We start from the raw sequence: 22,163 nt of genomic DNA on the forward strand, positions 1-22,163 counted from the left end.
TCTTACATCAGCCGCTATGTTTATTGTCAAGTTTACAAAACTGCTCTCTGACCGATGTCTCACTGTCAGTGATGCAAGTAATTTCAGCAATAATATTTAATTTGCATCGTCTTTAAATTTGCTGCTATTATTGGCGCCAAGAATGAAATATATTGAAAAACATCGACTATACAGGGGCGATCAGATTTCCTGATCTTTCTCTGTCTTTTCCTTCCGTTGTCAAATTGTTCACAGGACTTGAACTAAACGTATGTGATTCTCAGAAACCACAAGCATCTTACTGTGTAGGGTGGAGCACGCAGAAGACTTGTATTTTAAGACACTTGCGATTCCACCGCTTCCAGCTAGGTTAGTGATAATCCAATGTGTGAATTTTTTTTAGAGGCTTATCTGCTGGTCACTCTTCCAGTGCTGACACTAATGTAACAGCCACCCAAAGAGTCTCTGATTGTTATTTTGTTCAACAACAACAACGTGTATTTATATAGTGCCTTTAACGTAGTCAAACGTCCCAAGGCGCTTCACAAGAGCGTTATCAAACAAAATTTAACACTGAGCCAGATGACCAAAAGCTTGGTCAAAGAGGTAGGTTTTAAGGAGCGTCTTAAAGGAGGAAAGGGAGGTAGAGAGGTGGAGAAGTTTAGGGAGGGAATTCTAGACCTTAAGGTCTCGGAAGCTGAAGGCACGGCCGCCAATGGCGGAGCGTTTAAAATCAGGGATGCTCAAGAGGCAAGAATTGTCGGAGCGCAGAGATCTCGGGGATTTGTAGGCAGTGTTCCCTCTTTTTTGGGTGCGTGGCCCATTCACAGTTTTGCCCACTGAAAAAGCCGGTCCCAGGCTGCGCGGGACTGCTTGTAGGGAATATTGGTTATAGGGCTGGAGGAGATTACAGAGATAGAGCGGGTCGAGGCCATGGAGGGATTTGAAAACAAGGATGAGAATTTTGAAATCGAGGCGCTGCTTAACCGGGAGCCAATGTAGGTCAGCGAGCACAGGGGTGATGAGTGAACGGGACTTGGTGCGAGTTAGGACACGGGCAGCCGAGTTTTGGATGACCTCAACTTTATGTAGGCTAGAACGTGGGAGGCCAGCCAGGAGTGTGTTGGAATAGTCAAGTCTAAAGGTAGCAAAAGCATGGATGAGGGATCATACTCTTTGGAGCTGTAATTGAGTCTATGGGTGTAATTTTCACCTTCACCACTAGGGCAGTCAATGAGTGGACCAGATCACCTGCTCGTCGGAGAACTTGCCCAATTGAAATCGATAGATATTCAAATTGGGCGGGTTCTATAATAGCCAGGCGATTTACTCCACCAGTTACTGCCCAAGCAGTGAATGAACAAATCGCTCCTTTGGGTGTTAAACCAGCAGTAAAGCCTTCTGTTACCACTTCTTCATTTAGAGTTGTTTATTAAACCATAGTGAGTGATACATGCGGAGAAAAATAGTCTTCCTTTTGAGTACCAAATATCTAGTAGAAGAGTAAGAGCAATCACTTTGTTTAAGGATTAGCTGCATTTATAAAAAAAAAAAAAAAAAAAATCCTCCTTCTCACACCTCCACACAAAAAAAAAATCATGTTGAACAAATGACTACATTTGACTTTACACTTCACCTGTAGGAGGCACTACACTGCAGTGCCCGATGCTTGTACTGATTATTATGCAGATATAAGATCAAATGCTGTCTGCCAAAGCTCATTTAGAATAAGCCTGGCATTTTCCGCTCAGGTTTTTGGGTTCTTTGGCAGCCTAACCAGCAGTCCTTAAAGGGACCATTGGAGGCTGTCACAAAAAAGGTAAGTATTTACTTTTAAAGTTACCTTCATATTCTCCTCAATCCTCCCCCAGGACTTATCTGGGTCCCATTGCCAGCGAGGCAGCTGGCCCCAATTGGTTCATTTAAAACCAGTGAGCTACCTCTGCACACCCAATTGGTGTCTGCAGCTTGCTGGAAATATGCTGATGAGGCCTGAGGCTCAAATTCGGTCTTGCCTCGCGCCTCCAACTTCTGGCACATCAGCGGGCCAACCAGTCTATGCCCAAAAACAGACGAAAACTAATTTCCAGCCCAATAGGTGGTGATGAGTCATGATCCGGCGGTCCCAGCACGGAGCGGTACTTCCAGCCGTCACATCTCTAGAAATTGCAGGCACCCAGCCTGAGATTCAGATTCATTAATTGTAATGGGCAGAAAATCACAGGCTGTGTGCTTGTAATTGCCTAAGAGGTGCCCTGTGTAAGTGCCGCTTCCTGCTGGAGTGACGCATTGCAGAACCACCCCTAATAATAAATAGAGAAGATCCCACTGGATTGGAGATTTGCCAGCTTGCCTATTTTGGGAAAATAAAAGTGACAAAACAAACATAGCTAATGTGATTTCAGAGAGGGGAGATCTTGCCTGACCAAACTCTGATTTGTTGAGGAAATGATATCCCAAGTGGACATTGGAAAGCCCTATAAAGTAGTGTGTTTAGACTCCCAGAATGCCTTCAGTAAAGTCCTGCATGAAAAGCTGAGCGAGATGAAGCAGCAGGTACTAGTTAGGGGAATGATGACAGGCCTGAGAAATGCACTGAATGCCCCAGGGATCGGTGCTACTGCTTTTAATCTATATACATGATTTCAACGAGAATTGGATTGTAAGATGGTCACCTTTTCAAATGATTGTTTTGGAACATTATTCCAAGTTAAACCACAAATATAGGTCAATAAAGTACAAATTAGTAAAGGGCAATGTTCAGAACTGATGCCAGGGAGCATTTCCTCACACTAAGTTTTTATTCATTCCTGGGATGTGGGCGTTACTGGCAAGGCCAGCATTTATTGCCCATCCCTAATTGCCTTTGAGAAGGTGGTGGCGAGACACCACCTTGAACCGCTGCAGTCAGTGTGGTGAAGATACACCCACAGTGCTGTTAGGGAGGGAGCTCCAGGATTTTGACCCAGCGATGATGAAGGAATGGCGATATACTTCCAAGTCAGGATGATGTGTGACTTGGAGGGGAACTTTGAGATGGTGGTGTTCCCATGCACCTGCTACCCTTGTCCTTCTAGGTGGAAGAGGTCGCGGGTTTGGGAGGTGCTGCCGAAGAAGCCTTGAGGAGTTGCTGCAGTGCATCTTGTAGATGGTACACACTGCAGCCACAGTATGCCGGTGTTGGAGGGAGTGAATGTTTAAGGTGGTGGATGGGGTGCCAATCAAACGGGTTGCTTTGTCCTGGATGATGTCGAGCTTGTGTTGTTGGAGGTAAGTGGAGAGTATTCCATCACACTCCTTACTTGTGCCTTGTAGATGGTGGAAAGGCTTTGGGGAGTCAGGAGGTGAGACACTCGCTGCAGAATACCTAGCCTTTGACCTGCTCTTGTTGCTGCAATATTTATGTGGCTCGTCCAGTTAAGTTTCTGGTCAATGGTGATCCCCAGGCTGTTGATGGTGGGGGATTTGGTGATGGTAATGCTGTTGGATGTCAAGGGCCGGTGGTTAGACTCTCGCTTGTTGGAGATAGTCATTGCCTGGCACTTGTGTGGCGTGAATATTACCTGCCACTTAATCAGCCCAAGCCTGAATGTCATCCAGGTCTTGTTACATGCGGGCATGGACTGCTTCATTATCTGAGGAGTTGTGAATGGCACGGAACACTGTGCCGTCATAAGCGAACATCCCCATTTCTGACTTAATGGCGGCAAGGTCATTGATGAAGCAGCTGAAGATAGTTGGGCTTCAGACACTGCCCTGAGGAACACCTGCAGGGATGTCCTGGGGCTGTGATGATTAACCTCCAACCACCGAAACCATCTTCCTTTTGGCTAGATATGACTTCAGCCAGTGGAGAGTTTTACCCCCCCGATTTCCATTTTTTAGGGCTAGGGCTCCCTGATGCCACACTCGGTGAAATGCTGCCTTGATGTCAAGGGCAGTCACTAGAAACCTCACCTCTGGAATTCAGCTCCTTTGTCCATGTTTGGACCAAGGTTGTAATGAGGTCTGGAGCAGAGTGGTCCTGGCAGAACCCAAACTGGGCATCAGTGAGCAGGTTATTGGTGAGTAAGTGCTGCTTACCGTCGACGACACCTTCCATCACTTTGCTGATAATTGAGAGTAGTCTGATGGGGCGGTAATTGGCCGGATTGGATTTGTCCTGCTTTTTGTGGACAGGACATACCTAGGCAGTTTTCCACATAGTCGGATAAATGCCAGTGTTGTAGCTGTATTCTGTATTGTAACAGCTTGGCTAGAGGCGCAGGTAGTTCTAAAAACATAGAAGATAGGAGCAGGAGTAGGCCATTCGGCCCATCGAGCCTGCTCCGCCATTTAATGAGATCATGGTTGATCATCCAAATTCAGTACCCTGCCCCTGCTTTCTCCCCAAAGCCCTTGAACCCTTTAGCCTTAAATATATCTAACTCCTTGAATATATTTAATGAATTGGCCTCAACTGCCTTTTGTGGTAGAGAATTCCACAGGTTCACCACTCTCTGGGTGAAGAAATTCCTCCTCATTTCTGTCCTAAATGGCTTACCCCTTATCTTTAGACTGTGACCCCTGGTTCTGGACTCCCCCGCCATCGGGAACATCCTTCCTGCATCTAGTCTGTCTAGTCCTGTTAGAATTTTATAAGTTTCAATGGGATCCCCTCTCATTCTTCTAAACTCCAGCGAGTACAAGCCCAATCGACCCAATCTCTCCTCATACGTCATTCCTGCCATCCCAGGTATCCGTCTGGTGAATCTTCGCTGCACTCCCTCCATGGCAAGAACATCCTTCCTCAGATAAGGCGACCAAAACTGCACACAATACTCAAGGTGTGCTCTCACCAAGACCCTGTACAACTGCAGCAAGACATCCTTGCTCCTGTACTCGAATCCTCTCGCTATGAAGGCCAACATACTATTTGCCTTCTTAACCGCCTGCTGCACCTGCATGCTTACCTTCAGCGACTGGTGCACAAGGACACCCAGGTCTCATTGCACTTCCACTTCTCCCAATCTATTGCCGTTCAGATAATAATCTGCCTTCCTGTTTTTGCCACCAAAGTGGATAACCTCGCATTTATCCACATTATACTGCATCTGCCATGCACCTACCCAATCACCCAACCTGTCCAAATCATACTGGAGTTTCTCGGCATCCTCCTCACAGCGCACACGCCCACCCAGCTTTGTTTCATCTGCAAACTTGGAGATTTACATCTAGTTCCCTCGTCTAGATCATTAATATATATTGTGAATAGCTGGGGTCCTAGCACCAATCCCTGCGGTACCCCACTAGTCACTGCCTGCCACTCGGAGAAAGTTTATTCCAACTCTCTGCTTCCTGTTTGCCAACCAGTTCTCTATCCAAGTCAGTATCTTACCCCCAATCCCGTGTGCTTTAACTTTACACGCTAATCTCTTATGCGGGACCTTATCAAAAGCCTTCCGAAAGTCCAAATACACCACATCCACTGGTTCTCCCTTATCTATTTCACCAGTTACATCCTCAAAAAATTCCAGTCAATTAGTCATGCACGATTTACCTTTTGTAAATCCATGTTGACTTTGTCCGATCCTGTCACTGTTTTCCAAGTGCTCTGCCATTGCATCTTTTATAATGGACTCTAGCATTTTCCCCACTACTGATGTCGGGCTTACCGGTCTATAATTCTCCGTTTTCTCTCTACCACCTTTTTTGAATAGTGGGGTTACATTAGCTACCCTCCAATCCATGGTAACTGTTCCAGAGTAGATAGAATTTTGGAAGATGACCAGCAATGCATCTACTATTTCTAGGACCACTTCCTTAAGTACTCTAGGATGTAGATTATCAGGCCCTGGGGATTTATCGGCCTTCAATCCCATCAATTTCCCTAACACCATTTCCCTACAAATACTGATTTCATTCAGTTCCTCCCTCTCATTAGACCCCATGTTCCCTGACATCTCTGGGAGGTTATTTGTGTCCTCCTTTGTGAAGACAGAACCAAAGTATGTATTTAATTGGTCTGCCATTTCTTGGTTCCCCATTATAAATTCCCCTGATTCTGACTGCAAGGGACCTACGCTTGACTTCACCAATCTTTTTCTCTTCACATATTTATAGAAGCTTTTACAGTCAGGTTTTTATGTTCCCTGCAAGCATACACTCATACTCTATTTTCCCCCTCCTTAATTAATCCCTTTGTCCTCCTTTGCTGAATCCTAAACTGCTCCCAATCCTCAGGTTTGTTGCTTTTTCTGGCCAATTTATATGTCCTCTCCTTGTATCTTATGCTATCCCTAATTTCCCTTGTTAGCCCCGGTTGAGTCATCTTTTTTGTTTTATTCTCATGCCAAACAGGGATGAACAAATTCTGTAGTTCATCCATGCTGTCTTTAAATGTTTGCCATTGCCTATCCACCGTCAACCCTTTAAGTAAAGTTCCCCAATCCATCCTAGCCAACTCGCGCTTCATACCATCGTAGTTTCCTTTATTAAAATTCAGGACCCTAGTCTCTGAGTCAAATACTTCACTCTCCATCTTAATGAAGAATTCGATCATATTTATGATCGCTCCACCCCAAGGGGCCTCTCACAACAAGATTGCTAATTAATCCTTTCTCATTACATAATACCCAGTCTAAGATAGCCTGATCTCTAGTTGGTTCCTCAACATATTGGTCCAGGAAACCATCCTGTATACACTCTAGGAATTCCTCCTCCACAGTACTGTTCTGGAGCTCAAGTCTTCAGCACGACAGCCAGGATGTTGTCGGGGGCCCACAGCGTTTGCTATATCCAGTGCGCTCAGCCATTTCTTGAGATAACGTGGAATGAATCGAATTGGCTGAAGACTGGCTTCTGTGATGGTGGGGAGACCGATTTGGATCATCCATTCGGGACTTGTGGCTGTAGGTTGTTGCAAACGCTTCAGCCTTGTCTTTTGCACTCGTGTGCTGGGCTCTACCATCATTGAGGATGAGGATATTCATGGAGCCTCCTCCTCCCGTTAGTTGTTTAATGGTCCACCACCATTCACGACTGGATGTGGCAGGACAAATAAAGTGTCATTAATATCTGGACTGGTCTTCTGGCTAATATCTGGACTGGTCTTCTGGCTAGGTTAGTAGAGGCAAAAGCACTGGAATCATTCAAGAAGCACTTGGATGTTATGATGGAGGGGCTAGGTTTCGAGGGAAGCCTGAGCCAGATGGGCTGAATGGCTTCCCTCAGCTACACTGGTTATGAGTGAAAGAAAGACTTGCCTTTTATATAGCACTTTCATGACCTCAGGATGTCCCAAAGCACTTTACAGCCAATGAAGTACTTTTGAAGCGTAGTCACTGGTGTAATGCAGGAAACATGGCAGCCAATTTGCACACAGAATGCTCCCACAAACAGCAATGTGATGATGACCAGATAATCTGTGTTTAGTGATGTTGATGGAGGGATAAATATTGGCCAGGGCACTGGGGCTAACTCCCCTGCTCTTCTTCGAAATAGTGCCGTGGGATCGTTTACGTCCACCTGAGAGAGCAGACGAGGCCTCAGTTTAACACCTCATCCGAAAGACGGCACCTCCGACAGTGCAACGCTCCCTCAGCACTGCATTGGCGTGTCCGCCTAGATTTTTGTGCTCAAGTCTCGAGTGGGATTTGAACCCACAACCTTCTGAATCAGAGGCAAGAGTGCTACCAACTGAGCCAATCTGATAGGATTTTGTTTTTCTATTTTTTATTATCCTTAAGAGTAAGGAAGGAAATGGGGAGAAAGAAAAAAAAATGCAGTAAATAAAAATATGTAAATGAATCAGTTACAAAAAGAAGCAAAATTAGAGGGGCGATAGTCAAAAACTACAAGTCAAATCTTAAAACCGTGCATCAAATTATTTTCTTATCTGCAATTAGAGATTGTTATAAGCATGCATATTGGGAAGTAAATAAATAAATTAACTAATACTATGTGTTCCATGTCTACCATTTGAAATGGACAATGATTCAATGCGATGGAAAGGTTTATGGGAGACATTTGGAAATAAATTGTAAAATATGTATTTAGGAGACCAAGGAGAGCCCAGCCAGTCTAATTCAAGTTGACGCACTGAGCATATTGAATTCCAGCTAGACTGTTCAGAGTTAATCGTATCAGCAAATAACTGCGGATTAAAATGCCAACATTTATTCATAAAGCCAAATGAAATGGTACTACCTCAGAATTAGGAGCAGTAAAATGGCAAGATGTTATTAAGGAGGTTCTTTTATTAAAAAAAAACACCTTATGGACCTGCTTATTTGCATTCTTCAGTATGTCCAGTCTGTATGTAGTTAGAAGACCATAACGACACCTGGCTTGACTTGTTCCCAATGCAGTACTTGAGAGGAAAGTTGGTTACATCAAAGTCAATCATGGTTGAGGAGGAACCATTGTGCAGCTTTCAAATCTGTACATTAAATGGGACTGGAGAACTGACTTCGAGAAAAGAAGAGACCAGTCCCAATAACTAACAAATTGTTTCATCAAATGACTGTGTAAAATTACATAGGTAAATATTTTTTCTTGTCCCTCAAGTTTTATACTTAAAATCATAGTTAACTACTAAGTGAGAGAGAATGAATATAAAAGTGTCTTCACATTGTTTGAAATTAAGAATTTATTAAGTTTACTAATGTAAAAATGTGTAAAATTAGCAGACCAGTTAATTAATGTATTATTATAGAATTCAATAAATTGTTACAAGAAACGATGTAGATTTGCTCTTTTTACAGATAATCCAAGGGACTGGCTGCTGAGATCTGGCACAAGCCATTACTCCACGTGGTCTGGGTTTGGGGCCACATCAGCCACAGAAGGGCTTAATGCTGCTCTCACAACCCTGCAGACTTGCATTTCTCTGAAGGGCAACATCCTGCAGCTGTGGGGACAAGTCGCTGGGCTCTCGCAGTGCGATAAGCAGATGACTTCAATGGCCAACTTGCTCTGTCATCTGCACCCACTCAAATTACACAGTATTATGCAACACCACCTTGCATTACCAGACTACACTGTGCCATGGGTCTTTTGAATTGGATGTGAGCAGTTGAATATCTTCCTCCAGTGTGTTTTTTGTGGAATGCAGAGATGGCCTTTTGGAGAACCTTCCACAGATCAGTTCCCCCATGTTAAAGAGGTACAGTGTTGGGCCTGGACCATTGATCTTGTGTCTTTGGGGATATGATGTATTTGCTTTCACCAGATGTCTCTTCAAAATCCTCATTCTTAATCTCCTTATTTGAGCTGTTGATGACTTTTGAATTCAGTTCTGACAAACTGCATGTGGAAGAATCATCAGTGGAGATAAGAAAGAATGGGATAAATCTTGTCTTCGGCACTCCTGGGGCAAAGCTTTCCATTCATAAAGTTTATTTAATGGAATATCACAGAGGCCATGAGCCTGAATTTCCGAGTGGTGAGTCGGGAGTGCTCAAGATGAGAAGTTACCACAATATTTTAATTAGTTGACTTTAACCATTCATGAACTGCAATTTTTTGTTACAGTAAGACTTTTTTAGTAGACAAAGAACTATAAATTATTCTTGTGTATCAGCTACCAGACTTGAGCACATAATCTAGGCTGACACTTCAGTATAGTACTAAAGGGAGTGCTGCGTTTGTGCCATCCTTTGGATGAGATGTTAAACGGAGGCCCTGTCTCACGTGGACATAAAAGATCTCATGGTGTTATTTAAAGACGAGCAGGGGAGTTCTCCTGATGTCCTGACCAACACTTATTCCTCTACCAACATTACTAAAACAGTTTATTTGGTCTTTAATCTTTCTTCTATTTGTGGGACCATGCTTTGTACAAATTGGCTGTCATATTTGCCCACAGTACAACAGTGATTACATTTCAAAAGTGATGTGCCAAATAACTGCCCGAATCCGAAGTTAAAGCTTAAGACTGAAGCCTTTTATTAAATAAGAATCATGGCAGAGTTAACAGAGTCCATCATCGACCGAGCCCTTGGTAGAACATACCAGAAGAGGGGCGGGGCCAGGGAGGAGCATTAGTGGTTCCCCCTAGTGGAACATTCCAGACATTACAAGTGCAAGTACAAATATCAGAACACAGTTATTTCATCACATTCACCCCCTGCTATAGATTCAGTCTGTCAGGTGGTCTGATAATCCTCTGGGAGCGACGTAACTCTTGCTGAGGCTCCTCCCGGAGTACTAACTCCGGTTCATTCGAATTCCCAGAATCATCAGTATTTTCCACACTGAGGGTTTGTGTCTCTGAAGGTCCAATACCACGATTGAAAACTCTACTCTCAGAGTCGAACTCTTTTCGAGCTCCAGCAGGTGCAAGATCTTTAATAGAGACCGTATCCTCTCGCCCATCCGAATATTGAATATACGCATACTGGGGATTAGCATGGAGGAGTTGTACTTCCTCCACCAGTGGATCAGTCTTGTGGCCTCTCACATGTCTGCGCAACAACACAGGGCCCGTGGTCGTCAACCATGTGGGTAACGATACTCCATTAGTAGCTTTTCTTGGAAAACTAAACATCCTTTCATGAGGGGTGGCATTCGTCGCTGTACACAAAAGGGACCTTATGGAATGCAGCACGTCTGGCAGGACATCCTGCCAGCGAGAGGTCGGCAGGCCTCGTGACTTCAGAGACAGTACGATAGCCTTCCACACTGTCGCATTTTCTTTCTCGACCTGCCCATTACCACGAGGGTTATAGCTGGTAGTCCTACTCGTTGCAATCCCCTTCGATAGCAAAAACTGTCGTAATTCTTCGCTCATAAAGGAAGAACCCCTATCACTATGTATATAGTTAGGCATGCCGAACAAGGAAAACAGTTGGCAGAGGCATTTAATTACAACAGCACTAGTCACATCCGGACACGGGATAACAAAAGGGAACCGAGAGTACTCGTCTATAATATTAAGAAAATAGACATTACGGTCGCTCGATGGAAGGGGACCTTTAAAATCGAGACTCAAACGCTCAAATGGTCGAGTTGCTTTAATAAGATGAGCTGGCTCGGATGGCTTATAGAAGCGGGGTTTGCATTCAGCACAAACATGACAGGTTCTGGTCATTGTCCGGACCTCCTCAATAGAGTAGGGTAGATTGTGGGACTTAATGAAGTGGTTCATTCTAGTAACCCCAGGGTGGCAGAGTGCGTCGTGGAGACTTTGAAGCTTATCTGTACCTAGACTAGCACATACTCCTCGTGACAAAGCATCCGATGGCTCATTAAATACTACAGGCCTGTACTGAATATCATAGTCATATGTTGACAGTTCTATTCGCCATCTTAAAATCTTATCATTTTTGATCTTGCCTCTCTGCTTAGTGTTGAACATAAAGGCCACAGATCGCTGGTCAGTAATGAGCGTAAAACGTTGGCCAGCGAGATAATGTCTCCAATACCTGACTGCTTCAATAATTGCCTGTGCCTCCTTTTCCACTGAAGAATGTCGAACTTCTGGTCCTTGCAATGTACGAGAGAAGAAGGCTACTGGTCTACCAGCTTGGTTAAGAGTTGCTGCCAACGCAAAATCAGATGCATCACTTTCCACTTGAAATGGGATCTTCTCATCCACGGCACATACCACTGCCTTCTCAATGTCCCGTTTGATATTAAGGAAAGCCTCCTGAGCATCCGCCGATAGCGGAAAAGACGTCGACTTAATAAGAGGTCGGACTTTATCTGAGTAGCTAGCCACCCACTGGGCATAGTACGAGAAGAATCCCAGACACCACCTTAAGGCTTTTACAGTGTGAGGTAAAGGTAATTCCTTAAGTGGGCGTAATCTTTCAGGGTCTGGCCCGATTACCCCATTCTCCACAACGCAACCAAGAATACACAAACGTGTAGTATTGAAGGTACACTTGTTTTCGTTGTAGGTCAGGTTTAACCTCTTTGCAGTCTCTAGGAACTTCGCGAGATTTTGATCATGCTCCCGTTGGTCACGCCCACAGATGGTAACATTGTCCAGGTACGGGAATGTTGCTTCCAACGCGTATTCATCCACCATACGATCCATCTCCCGTTGGAAGACGGATACCCCATTCGTCACTCCAAAGGGCACCCGAAGGAATTGGTACAGGCGCCCATTAGCTTCGAAGGCCATATAAGGTCGGTCTTCTATTTTGATGGGGAGTTGATGGTAGGCAGACTTTAAATCAATGGTGGAGAACACGTGGTACTGAGCTATCTGGTTCACCATCTCAGAAATACGAGGCAAAGGATAGGTGTCTAATTGGGTATACAAGTTTATAGTCTGGCTATAATCGACCACAAGTCTTTTCTTTTCTTCTCATTAGTTTTAACCACCACCACCTGGGCACGCCACGGGCTACCACTGTGTTCGATGATTCCCTCCCGTTGAAGCCTTTCCACTTCCTCTTTTATAAATGTTTTATCTTCTGAACTATACCATCGACTCTTAGTCGCTATAGGTCTACAATTAGGAGTAAGGTTCGCAAACAAAGAAGGCGGGCTTACGTTTAAAGTAGAAAGGCCGCAGACTGTGAGCGGAGGCTGGGATCCACCATACTTAAGGGTAACGCTCTCATGCTGACACTGGAAGTCCAAGCCTAATATTAAGTTCACACACAACTGAGGTAATATGAGGAGTTTAAAGTCCTTATACTCCGTATCCTTAACGGTCAATGTGACTTTACAATATCCAGTTACCTCCGAAGTAAGGGATTTGGACGCCATCACAATTTCACTTCGAGTAGGATACACCTTCAATGAACAGGAGTTAACAAGGTTGGGGTGTATAAAACTTTCAGTACTGCCACAGTCTATCAAACACCCAGCAGGACGACCATTAATCTTAATGTCCATCATAGATTTTGACAAGGAACACGGTATGGTCTGGTCAACCGTAGCCGAGGCTAGAGTAAAACGATAGGCGGCAGCAGAGAAGACATCGGGTACAGGATTACCCTTGCACACTTTACTAAAATGTCCCCGTTTCTTACATTTAAAACAGGTAGCCTCTCTGGCTGGGCAACTTTGCCTGGGGTGTTTAGATTGGCCACAAAAATAACACTTAGACCTATGGGGCACAGCCGCAACAATAGGATTAAGTGGGGGCTCCATTGGTGTTATGGATGCCTCCATACTCGGAACACACGAGGCTGAGAGAGATGCATGGGCTGATGCATACACTTCTGAATTCTTCTGGGCTACATCTAACGATCGAGCAGCAGCGACAACCGTTTTTAAAACTAACGAGTCGTTCTCGAGGAGTCTCTGTCTAATATAATTAGATCGGAGGCCAGATATGAAAGAATTGCGGATGGCTTCTTCCTGATACACTGGCAGAGACAGCCTTGTAGCTGCAACCCTTAGCGAAAGCCTTAAGGTCCTGCAGGAAATCGTCCAGAGATTCCTCGGGTAATTGCCTGCGAGTAGACAGGAGATACCTGGCGTATACTTCGTTAACCGACTTAAGGTACTGGGCTTTAAGAGCTGCGAGGGCCTCTTCATATGTAGTAATATCTTCAATTATAGAGTAAGTTTGATGACTTGCCAAGTTGGTTAGAAGACCCAACTTGTTAACTGTCGGATCGGTCGATGATGCGATGAAGTGTTCAAAACATCGGAGCCAATGCGTAAATTTCTTCGACGCATCTGCCGAATGGGGCTCGATGTCCAGATGCTCTGGTTTCAAAAATCGATCCATCTTCCAAAAGTTGTTATTTAATAAAATTGATGTGCCAAATAACTGCCTGAATCCGAAGTTAAAGCTTAAGACTGAAGCCTTTTATTAAATAAGAATCATGGCAGAGTTAACAGAGTCCATCATCGACCGAGCCCTTGGTAGAACATACCAGAAGAGGGGCGGGGCCAGGGAGGAGCATTAGTGGTTCCCCCTAGTGGAACATTCCAGACATTACAAGTGCAAGTACAAATATCAGAACACAGTTATTTCATCACAAAAAGGAAATTGATTGTGAAGCACTTGAGATGTCATGAAGTTGTGAAAGGCACTATATAAATCTTAATTTCTCTCTTTAATGAATATGGATTCAAGACATACAATTTGTGATTTTAAGTCTTTACTAAATATTACTGAAAAATCTGATAGCAGACTTTACAAATATTGCTACAACATTTGGACATATGTGTCTCCATTAGCTAATTTTAGCAAAAATGTTGGTTGTAAATATGTAATGTGTCTCTTTGTACACATCAGGCTAGATTTTCCATCGCTATCAGGAGGTATAGCAGCAGAGAAGGAGGGAGAATGGGGTGGATCCCACTGGATCCCTGACTGTAGAACATTGATCACTAGTTTCCTTATTCTCCCCGGGATCTCGGTCACCCAACCCATGATCTCTTCCCTGCATGCAAATCATGATGGAGAACGGAGCTCGGGATCCTGGCTGATTAGCCTGAGTTCCTGTTGCTGTGCTGCCAACCTCAAATATGACCTGAAGAGGAGCATGGTACTGATTACAATGGCAACTAGAAGGCTGCTGAAGGCCCTATTGGAGGGAGAGACATGCTAGTGGCCATCTCTTCTGCCCCATCACTTAACTAAATTAGGCCTCTGTCTTTCATTGGAAATCTTCGGGGTGCTTCTGCTTCTTTTAACACTGGCTCCTCTTATTTAAGAGTCAAAAAAACAGAACCCTAATCCAAACGAGAAGACTCCAAAGATTTGCTGGCCGCCTCGCCTAGAACATTAAATTATTTAGTCAGTGTAGTATCTTTGTGTGGCAAGTGACTGCTTGAAGTGTTTCACTGTGATATCTTAACAACTTAAACCGTGAGTTTAAATTTGATTTGCTTTCTGTAGTTCCTGGCATTTCTTATCACCCTGGAAATGTATATATTTACGTACAGTGACAGCCCCAGGCATCTTAATGGCCTTCTGTTGTGGCTAATAACATTGTGGAGCAAAAAAAGTATGTGTGAATCTTATGCACTCCTTTTTTTGTACAAGGTGTTCAGCTTCATGAAGACATGGGCTCCGCAGTGACTTTTTGGTCACTATTTTGCACCCCTTATTGCCAACCGCATAACTTGTCACATCATTGATTAGATCCAGTGACTTGTTTTTAGTTGTTAGAGCAGTGCATCTCAATAATTCCCATTAACTTCTGCGATAAGGTAAAAGGCAATGGATCGAATATGCAATATTAACAGCTTGGGAGGTAAAAGCAATGCCTAATGCCGTAAAACTGCCTGAGGTACTTTTATGCCTGGCAGCTTGAAAATACGCCCCACATCCTAGGGTGTGAAATCACCATTAATATTATTGCAGTTCATTATCACTCAATGTATAACATGCTTCAGGACTTGTTTAAAAGCAAACTAGTGGATTAATTAGAACCTTGCATCACTCTCTGTGTGGCATGGATAACTGGCGAGTCGCTGTAGCAACTGTATTCTCTGATACATTCAACTTCAAGGAAGCAACTACTTCAATGTGATAGATGACCTTCTACTCTCACTACATGAAATTCATGATTCTCGCAAAATGTTTGGGGATTGAAATTACATCTTGAAATGATTGTATTAGCATCTTCATTATATGGGCAGACAAAGGAATGTCATATTAATGCATCATTACTAGCATCACAAAACACGATTTCAACCCCTTGGATTTAAAATCAGGTGGCGGTTCTAGCGGTGGGCGCCATTTTCGAGTTGCTGATATTGCTGCCGATAAACTAGATCACCGGGGACATTGAAATCACGGAGCTCATGACATCAGTGTGTGTGCAACGCTCACTTGATGCCTGATCTCCTAATTTGGTTTTGGCCATTATAGTTACTGGCTGGAGAAAGCAACAACAGGTAGAGCTGGTGTGCAGCAGCAGGAAGCTGGCTCCAGCGATGATATTTAAAGGGATCATCACCAATCACTCGTACCTGACAGGGTTTTGCAGTTTGAGTGGCTGTGTGCTACCGCCTGCAACTGCGAGGGTATTCTTTAGTTATTTCAAGGTTATTTGTTATCAGGGAGTGGTCTGGCAAGTACAAAACTCCGTCAATATTTTTGAAACGCTTCAAACTACAACACTTGGTAAAAATCATGCGGGCTGTACTGGCAGATAACCTCGCCCTTCAGGATCTACAGTGGAGGCAGCAAGAAAGACGGGAACATGTGTGCAGAGGGAGGAGGAGGGCCAACCAGGCTCTCAACTGGAGGCCTTACCCACCTAGGCTCTTCTGATGGCTCTTCTCCTACCTCCAATTAAGTGAGGAGCAGTGTATTAGGAGGCTCCACTTCACCAAGGAGGTGGTCAAGGAGACATATCTAACATCTCACAGTTCGCCGTCATTTGCTGCATCTGGGAGGTCACTGAGGCTCTCCACACCAGGAAATGGGACTACGTTTGCTTCCCTCTCGGCAGAGAGAAGCAGGACGAGCGTGCATGTGGCTTTGCCAGGATAGCGGGATTCCCTGTAGTGTAGGGCGCCATTGACTGCACCCACGTGGCTTTGCGGGCACCGCATAACAATCCTGAGATCTTCCGCAACTGCGAGGCTACCACTCACTTAATGTCCTGTTGGTGTGCGACCATGCACAATGAATCCTCAGTGTCAATGCCCGCTGTCCTGGCAGTAGCCACGATGCCTTCATCCTGCGCCAGTCCGGTGTGCCAGCACTCTTCCAGCCACCACGTTAAGCTGGAGGGTGGGTGCTCAGGGACAAGGGCTATCTGCTCTCCACCTGGCTCATGACTCTCTCCGCAACCCCAACACTCGTGCCCAGCACTCATAATGAGAGTCATGCTTCCACCAGAAACATTATCAGCCTATTGAAACAACGGTTCTGCTGCCTTGACCGCTCTGGAGGAGCCCTCAGTACTTGGCTGAGTGGGTGTTGCATTTTGTGGTGGTCTGCTGCATGCTCCACAACTTGACCATCATGAGGGCTTAGCCCTTGCACCAGGGATTGTGGGACCACCTCAGAAGGAGGAGGAGGGTGAGGAAGAGGAACAGGAGGGAGAGAGGAGATGGGCAGACAATCGGCCTTCTGGATGGGCTGTCCATGACCGGCTCATCAGACTCCGATTCGCATGAATGAAACCCCAGAGCCCCATATCTCACCATATCCCCATCATAGAATCCCTGTCTCACGCCATATCACAGTGTCCTCCTGGGTGCTAAGGTGAAATGAGAGATACCATAAAAGATTCCAAACAATTAATAAATGTATCTATAATCATATCACACATATTTACATGAATACTATTAACTAATCACCCTTGTGCAATCCGAAGGCTGGAATTTTGCCTACCGTGGTGGGTCCAGTGTGGGCAGTCAGTGTGGTGGCTCGCGACCCCGCTGCTGATTCCATCCCGCTGCTGAAAAAGGCTTTCCCTTAATGGGGCCTATTAAGCCCGCCCAGCGCGTTACCCGGCCCAGTTAAATGGAGCGGGTCTGATGACCTAATTCATGAAGCGTTTTCAGCCGGGATCTTTAAAGGGACCATGGCCACATTACATTTGCAGTTTAATCTAACATATTGCTGTCAGTGCACTACAGCATTGGAGTGCTGCAAACACTGACAGAGACAAAGGGTTGCACCAAGGTTCTCCGATAACTCCCTCCATATGCTTATGGAAGAGACCTCCCATGGAGACCAAGACCGCCTGGTTGCAGATTGCAGAGGAGGTCACAAGCAGGGATGTCATAGAGTCATAGAGTTTTACAGCACAGAAAGAGGCCCTTCGGCCCATCGTGTCTGCGCCGCCCATCCATCTCTGTCCAGTCTAATCCCATTTTCCAGCATTTGGTCCATAGCCTTGTATGCAATGGCATTTCAAGTGCTCATCCAAATGCTTCTTGAATGTTGTGAGGGTTCCTGCCTCTACCACCCTTTCAGGCATTGAGTTCCACATTCCAACCACCCTCTGGGTGAAAAAGTTCCTCCTCAAATCCCCTCTAAATCTCCTGCCCCTTACCCTGAATCTATGCCCCCTTGTTATTGACCCCCCTACTAAGGGGAAAAGTTCCTCTTTGTCTACCCTATCTATGCCCCTCATCATTTTGTACACCTCAATCAGGTCCCCCCTCAGCCTTCTTTGCTCCAAGGAAAACAACCCCAGCCTGTCCAGCCTCTCTTCATAGCTGAGGCGCTCCATCCCAGGTAACATCCTGGTGAATCTTCTCTGCACCCTCTCCAAAGCAATCACATCCTTCCTATAGTGAGGCGACCAGAACTGCACACAGTACTCCAGCTGTGGCCTCACCAGCGTTTTGTACAGTTCCATCATAACCTCCCTGCTCTTATATTCTATGCCTCGGCTAATGAAGGCAAGTATCCCATATGCCTTTTTAACCACCTTATCTACCTGTTCCGCTGCCTTCAGGGATCTATGTACATGTACACCAAGGTCCCTCTGACCCTCTGTACTTCCTAGGGTCCTACCACTCATTGTGTATTCCCTTGCCTTATTTGTCCGTCCAAAATGCATCACCTCGCACTTTTCAGGGTTAAATTCCATTTGCCACTTTTCCGCCCATCTGACCAACCCGTTTATATCGTCCTGTAGCCTGAGGCTTTCCTCCTCACAATTTACCACCCCACCAATTTTCGTGTCATCTGCGAACTTACTGATCATACCTTTTACATTCTCATCCAAATCATTTATGTAGATCACAAACAACAAGGGACCCAGCACCGATCCCTGAGGTACCCCACTGGACACAGGCTTCCAGTCACAAAAGCAACCTTCGACCATCACCCTCTGCCTCCTGCCACTCAGCCAGTTTATGATCCAACGCGCCAAGGCACCCTGGATCCCATGGGCTCTTACCTTCTTGACCAGTCTCCTATGCGGGACTTTGTCAAAAGCTTTACTGAAGTCCATGTAAACCACATCCACAGCATTTCCCTCATCCACCCCCCTAGTCACCCCCTCGAAAAATTCAATCAGATTTGTCAGACATGATTTACCCTTGCCAAAGCCATGCTGACTATCCCCGATTAATCCTTGCCTCTCCAAGTGGAGACTAATTTTGTCCCTCAGAATTTTTTCCAATAATTTCCCTACCACAGATGTTAGGCTCACTGGCCTGTAATTCCCTGGTTTATCCCTGCTACCCTTCTTGAATAATGGTACTACGTTAGCTGTTCTCCAGTCCTCTGGTACATCCCCTGTGGCCAGAGAGGTTCTGAAAATTTGTGTCAGAGCCCCTGCAATCTCCTCCTTTGCCTCCCACAGCAGCCTGGGATACATCTCGTCTGGGCCTGGGGATTTATCCACTTTTTGGCCTGCTAAAACCGCTAGCACCTCCTCCCTCTCGATGCTAATATGTTCAAGTATGTCACAGCCCCCTTGCCCGATTTCTATGTCTGCATCGTCTTTCTCCATAGTGAACACAGATGCAAAAAATTCATTTAAAACCCCGCCTACATCATCTGGCTCTACACACAGATTGCCACTTTGGTCCCTAATGGGCCCTACCCTTTCCCTGGTTATCCTCTTGCCCTTAATATACTTATAAAACATCTTAGGATTTTCCTTTATTTTGCTCGCCAGTGTTATTTCATGGCCCCTCCTCGCCCTCCTAATTTCCTTTTTAAGTATGCCCCTGCATTTTTTATACTCCTCTAGGGCTTCTTCCGTCTTTAGTCTTTTGTAACTGCCAAAAGCCCCCCTTTTATTTCTAATGCATTTTTGTATATCCCTTGTCATCCAAGGTTCCCTTTGCTTGTTGGTCCCACCCTTGACCTTTACAGGAACATGTTGGCGTTGTACTCTCTCTATTTCCCTTCTGAAAGTCTCCCACTGTTTTGATGCGGATTTTCCTATAAGTAGCTGCTCCCAGTCCAATTTGGCCAGATCCTGCCTTATCATATTAAAATCGGCCTTCCCCCAATTTAGAACCCTTATTTCCGGGCCGTCTTTGTCTTTTTCCATGACCACCTTAAATCTCACCGAATTGTGGTCACTGTCGCCAAAATGCTCTCCTACTGACACTTCCACCACTTGCCCGGCTACATTCCCCAGAATTAGGTCCAGTACCGCCCCCTCTCTTGTAGGACTTTCTACATGTTGGCTCAAAAAGCTCTCCTGGATGCACTTTAAGAATTCTGCACCCTCTAAGCCTTTCACACTCTGACTATCCCAATTTATATTGGGGAAGTTGAAATCCCCCACTATTATTACCCTATTATTTTCGCACTTTTCTGAGATTTGCCTACATATCTGTTCCTCTATCTCCCCCTGACTGTTTGGGGGCCTATAGTACACTCCCAGCAAAGTGCTTGCCCCCTTTTTGTTTTTAAGTTCTACCCATATGGCCTCATTAGAGGAACCCGCTAATATATCATCCCTCCTTACAGCAGTAATTGACTCCTTAATTAATATTGCAACACCCCCTCCCCTTTTACACCCCCCTCTGTCTCTCCTGAAGATTCTATACCCCGGAATATTGAGCTGCCAGTCCTGACCCTCCCTCAACCATGTCTCCGTGATAGCAACAATATCGTACTCCCATGTGTTCAACAACAACTTCAGTTCATCCACCTTATTTGCAAGACTCCTTGCATTAAAATAAATGCCTTCCAGCCCTGCCATATTCTCTTTTGCCTTCACATATTTGCTTTGCCTTCCCAGCTGACTTGTTTTTCCCTCTGTATTTGGCTGTAAATCACCCCCTACTATAGCTCCACTCTGTACCCCATCCCCCTGCCAAGTTAGTTTAAACCCCCCCCCCCCAGCAGTGCTAGCAAACCTCCCCGCAAGGATATTGGTTCCCCTCTGGTTCAGGTGTAAACCGTCCGACTTGTACAAGTCCCACCTTTCCCAGAAGCAGACCCAGTGATCCAGGAAACTAAAGCCCTCCCCCCTGCACCATCCCTTTAGCCACGCATTCATCTGTTCTATCTTCCTATTTCTATACTTACTAGCACGTGGCACCGGGAGTAATCCAGAGATTACAACCCTTGAGGTCCTGCTCTTTAATCCTTCACCTAGCTCCCTAAATTCTTGCTGCAGGACCTCATCCCTCTTTTTACCTATGTCGTTGGTACCAATGTGGACCACGACCACTGGCTGTTCACCCTCCCCCTCCAGAATGCCCTGCAGCCGCTCAGTGACATCCTTGACCCTGGCACCAGGGAGGCAACAAACCATCCTGGATTCACGTCTACGGCCACAGAAACGCCTATCTGTTCCCCTTACTATAGAATCCCCTACCACTATTGCTCTCCCACTCTTTTTCCCCCCTTCCTGGGCAGCAGGAGCACCGCCAGTGCCAGGAAGTTGGCTGCTGCTGCCTTCCCCTGGTGAGTCATCCCCCTCAACAGTATCCAAAGCGGTATACTTGTTTGAAAGGGGGATGTCCGCAGGGGTTCCCTGCACTACCTGCCTGCCTTTGTTGCTCCGCCTGATGGTCACCCCCTGTGCTGCCCTACCCTGAGGCGTGAACAACTCGCTAAACGTGCTATCCACGAGCCTCTCAGCATCGCGTATGCTCCAAAATTCATCCACCCGCAGCTCGAGCGCCACAATGCGGTCTACAAGTAGCTGCAGCTGGATGTGGTCAGGAGGACCTAGGTGCAGTGCCGCAAACTTTTCAATGATCTTATTAGATCAGGAAACGTTAGTACAAAGCCACACTCAACTGCATACTGCTGTGCTTCTCATCACATCCCCATCACTCTGCCTTGCCTTCCCTACCCTACTCCTGCACATCCTTACTCACACCAACTTACCTTGTACCTTCACCCATCCCTCTCTCGCTATCTACATTATCACATCCCCATCTCACTAGCCACTCCTCAAACTCACCCTCATCCTAGTGCAATCATATCAACTAACAACACACAAGAGTAGGCACTTGGATGTTTCATGCAATGTTTATGTAATGTTTCTGTAAATGTGGTGTCAAACATAAAAATCTTTATTTTCAACACTTTCTGGTCTCGGACAGATTTGTGTGCACCTTTGGAAGTGGCTTAGTGAGTTGCAGTGAATGGTGAGACATAATGGTACCCCCTGCAATGGTGATGAGTGTGAAAGGAATGGCTTGGACATTGTAGGGATGTTTTATGGTGTTGGTGTGGGGTGGTGCCAACCTGGCGCATCATGTGGCAGCCATATGGGTGTACAGCGTAAAGTTAACTAAATCTGCCCATGATGAGGCCATCCCTGGCCTCCTGGGCAGCAATGTGGTTGGGTGCTGATGCCCTGCGTCCTGTACAGCATCAGGTGATTGCGGAG

At 45.6% G+C, this 22,163-nt stretch overlaps 1 protein-coding gene across 6 annotated transcripts in view; it reads left to right on the forward strand.

Annotated features, from left to right (window-relative positions):
* trim2a (tripartite motif containing 2a) overlaps window positions 1-22,163 on the forward strand; it is a 285,296-nt gene that overhangs the window by 109,512 nt on the left and 153,621 nt on the right. The window contains exon 2 of one of the 6 annotated variants that reach the window (XM_086011958.1): window positions 8,724-9,124. The exons of the other annotated variants lie outside the window; for them this stretch is intronic. The gene's annotated coding sequence lies outside the window, so the exon portion shown is untranslated. The remainder of the gene's footprint in view (window positions 1-8,723; window positions 9,125-22,163) is intronic. 6 annotated transcript variants of the gene reach the window in all.

The sequence above is a fragment of the Somniosus microcephalus genome, chromosome 2 (assembly GCF_052327205.1).
Source record: "Somniosus microcephalus isolate GS21.2 chromosome 2, FLI_Smic_1.0, whole genome shotgun sequence".
NCBI lineage: Eukaryota > Metazoa > Chordata > Chondrichthyes > Squaliformes > Somniosidae > Somniosus > Somniosus microcephalus.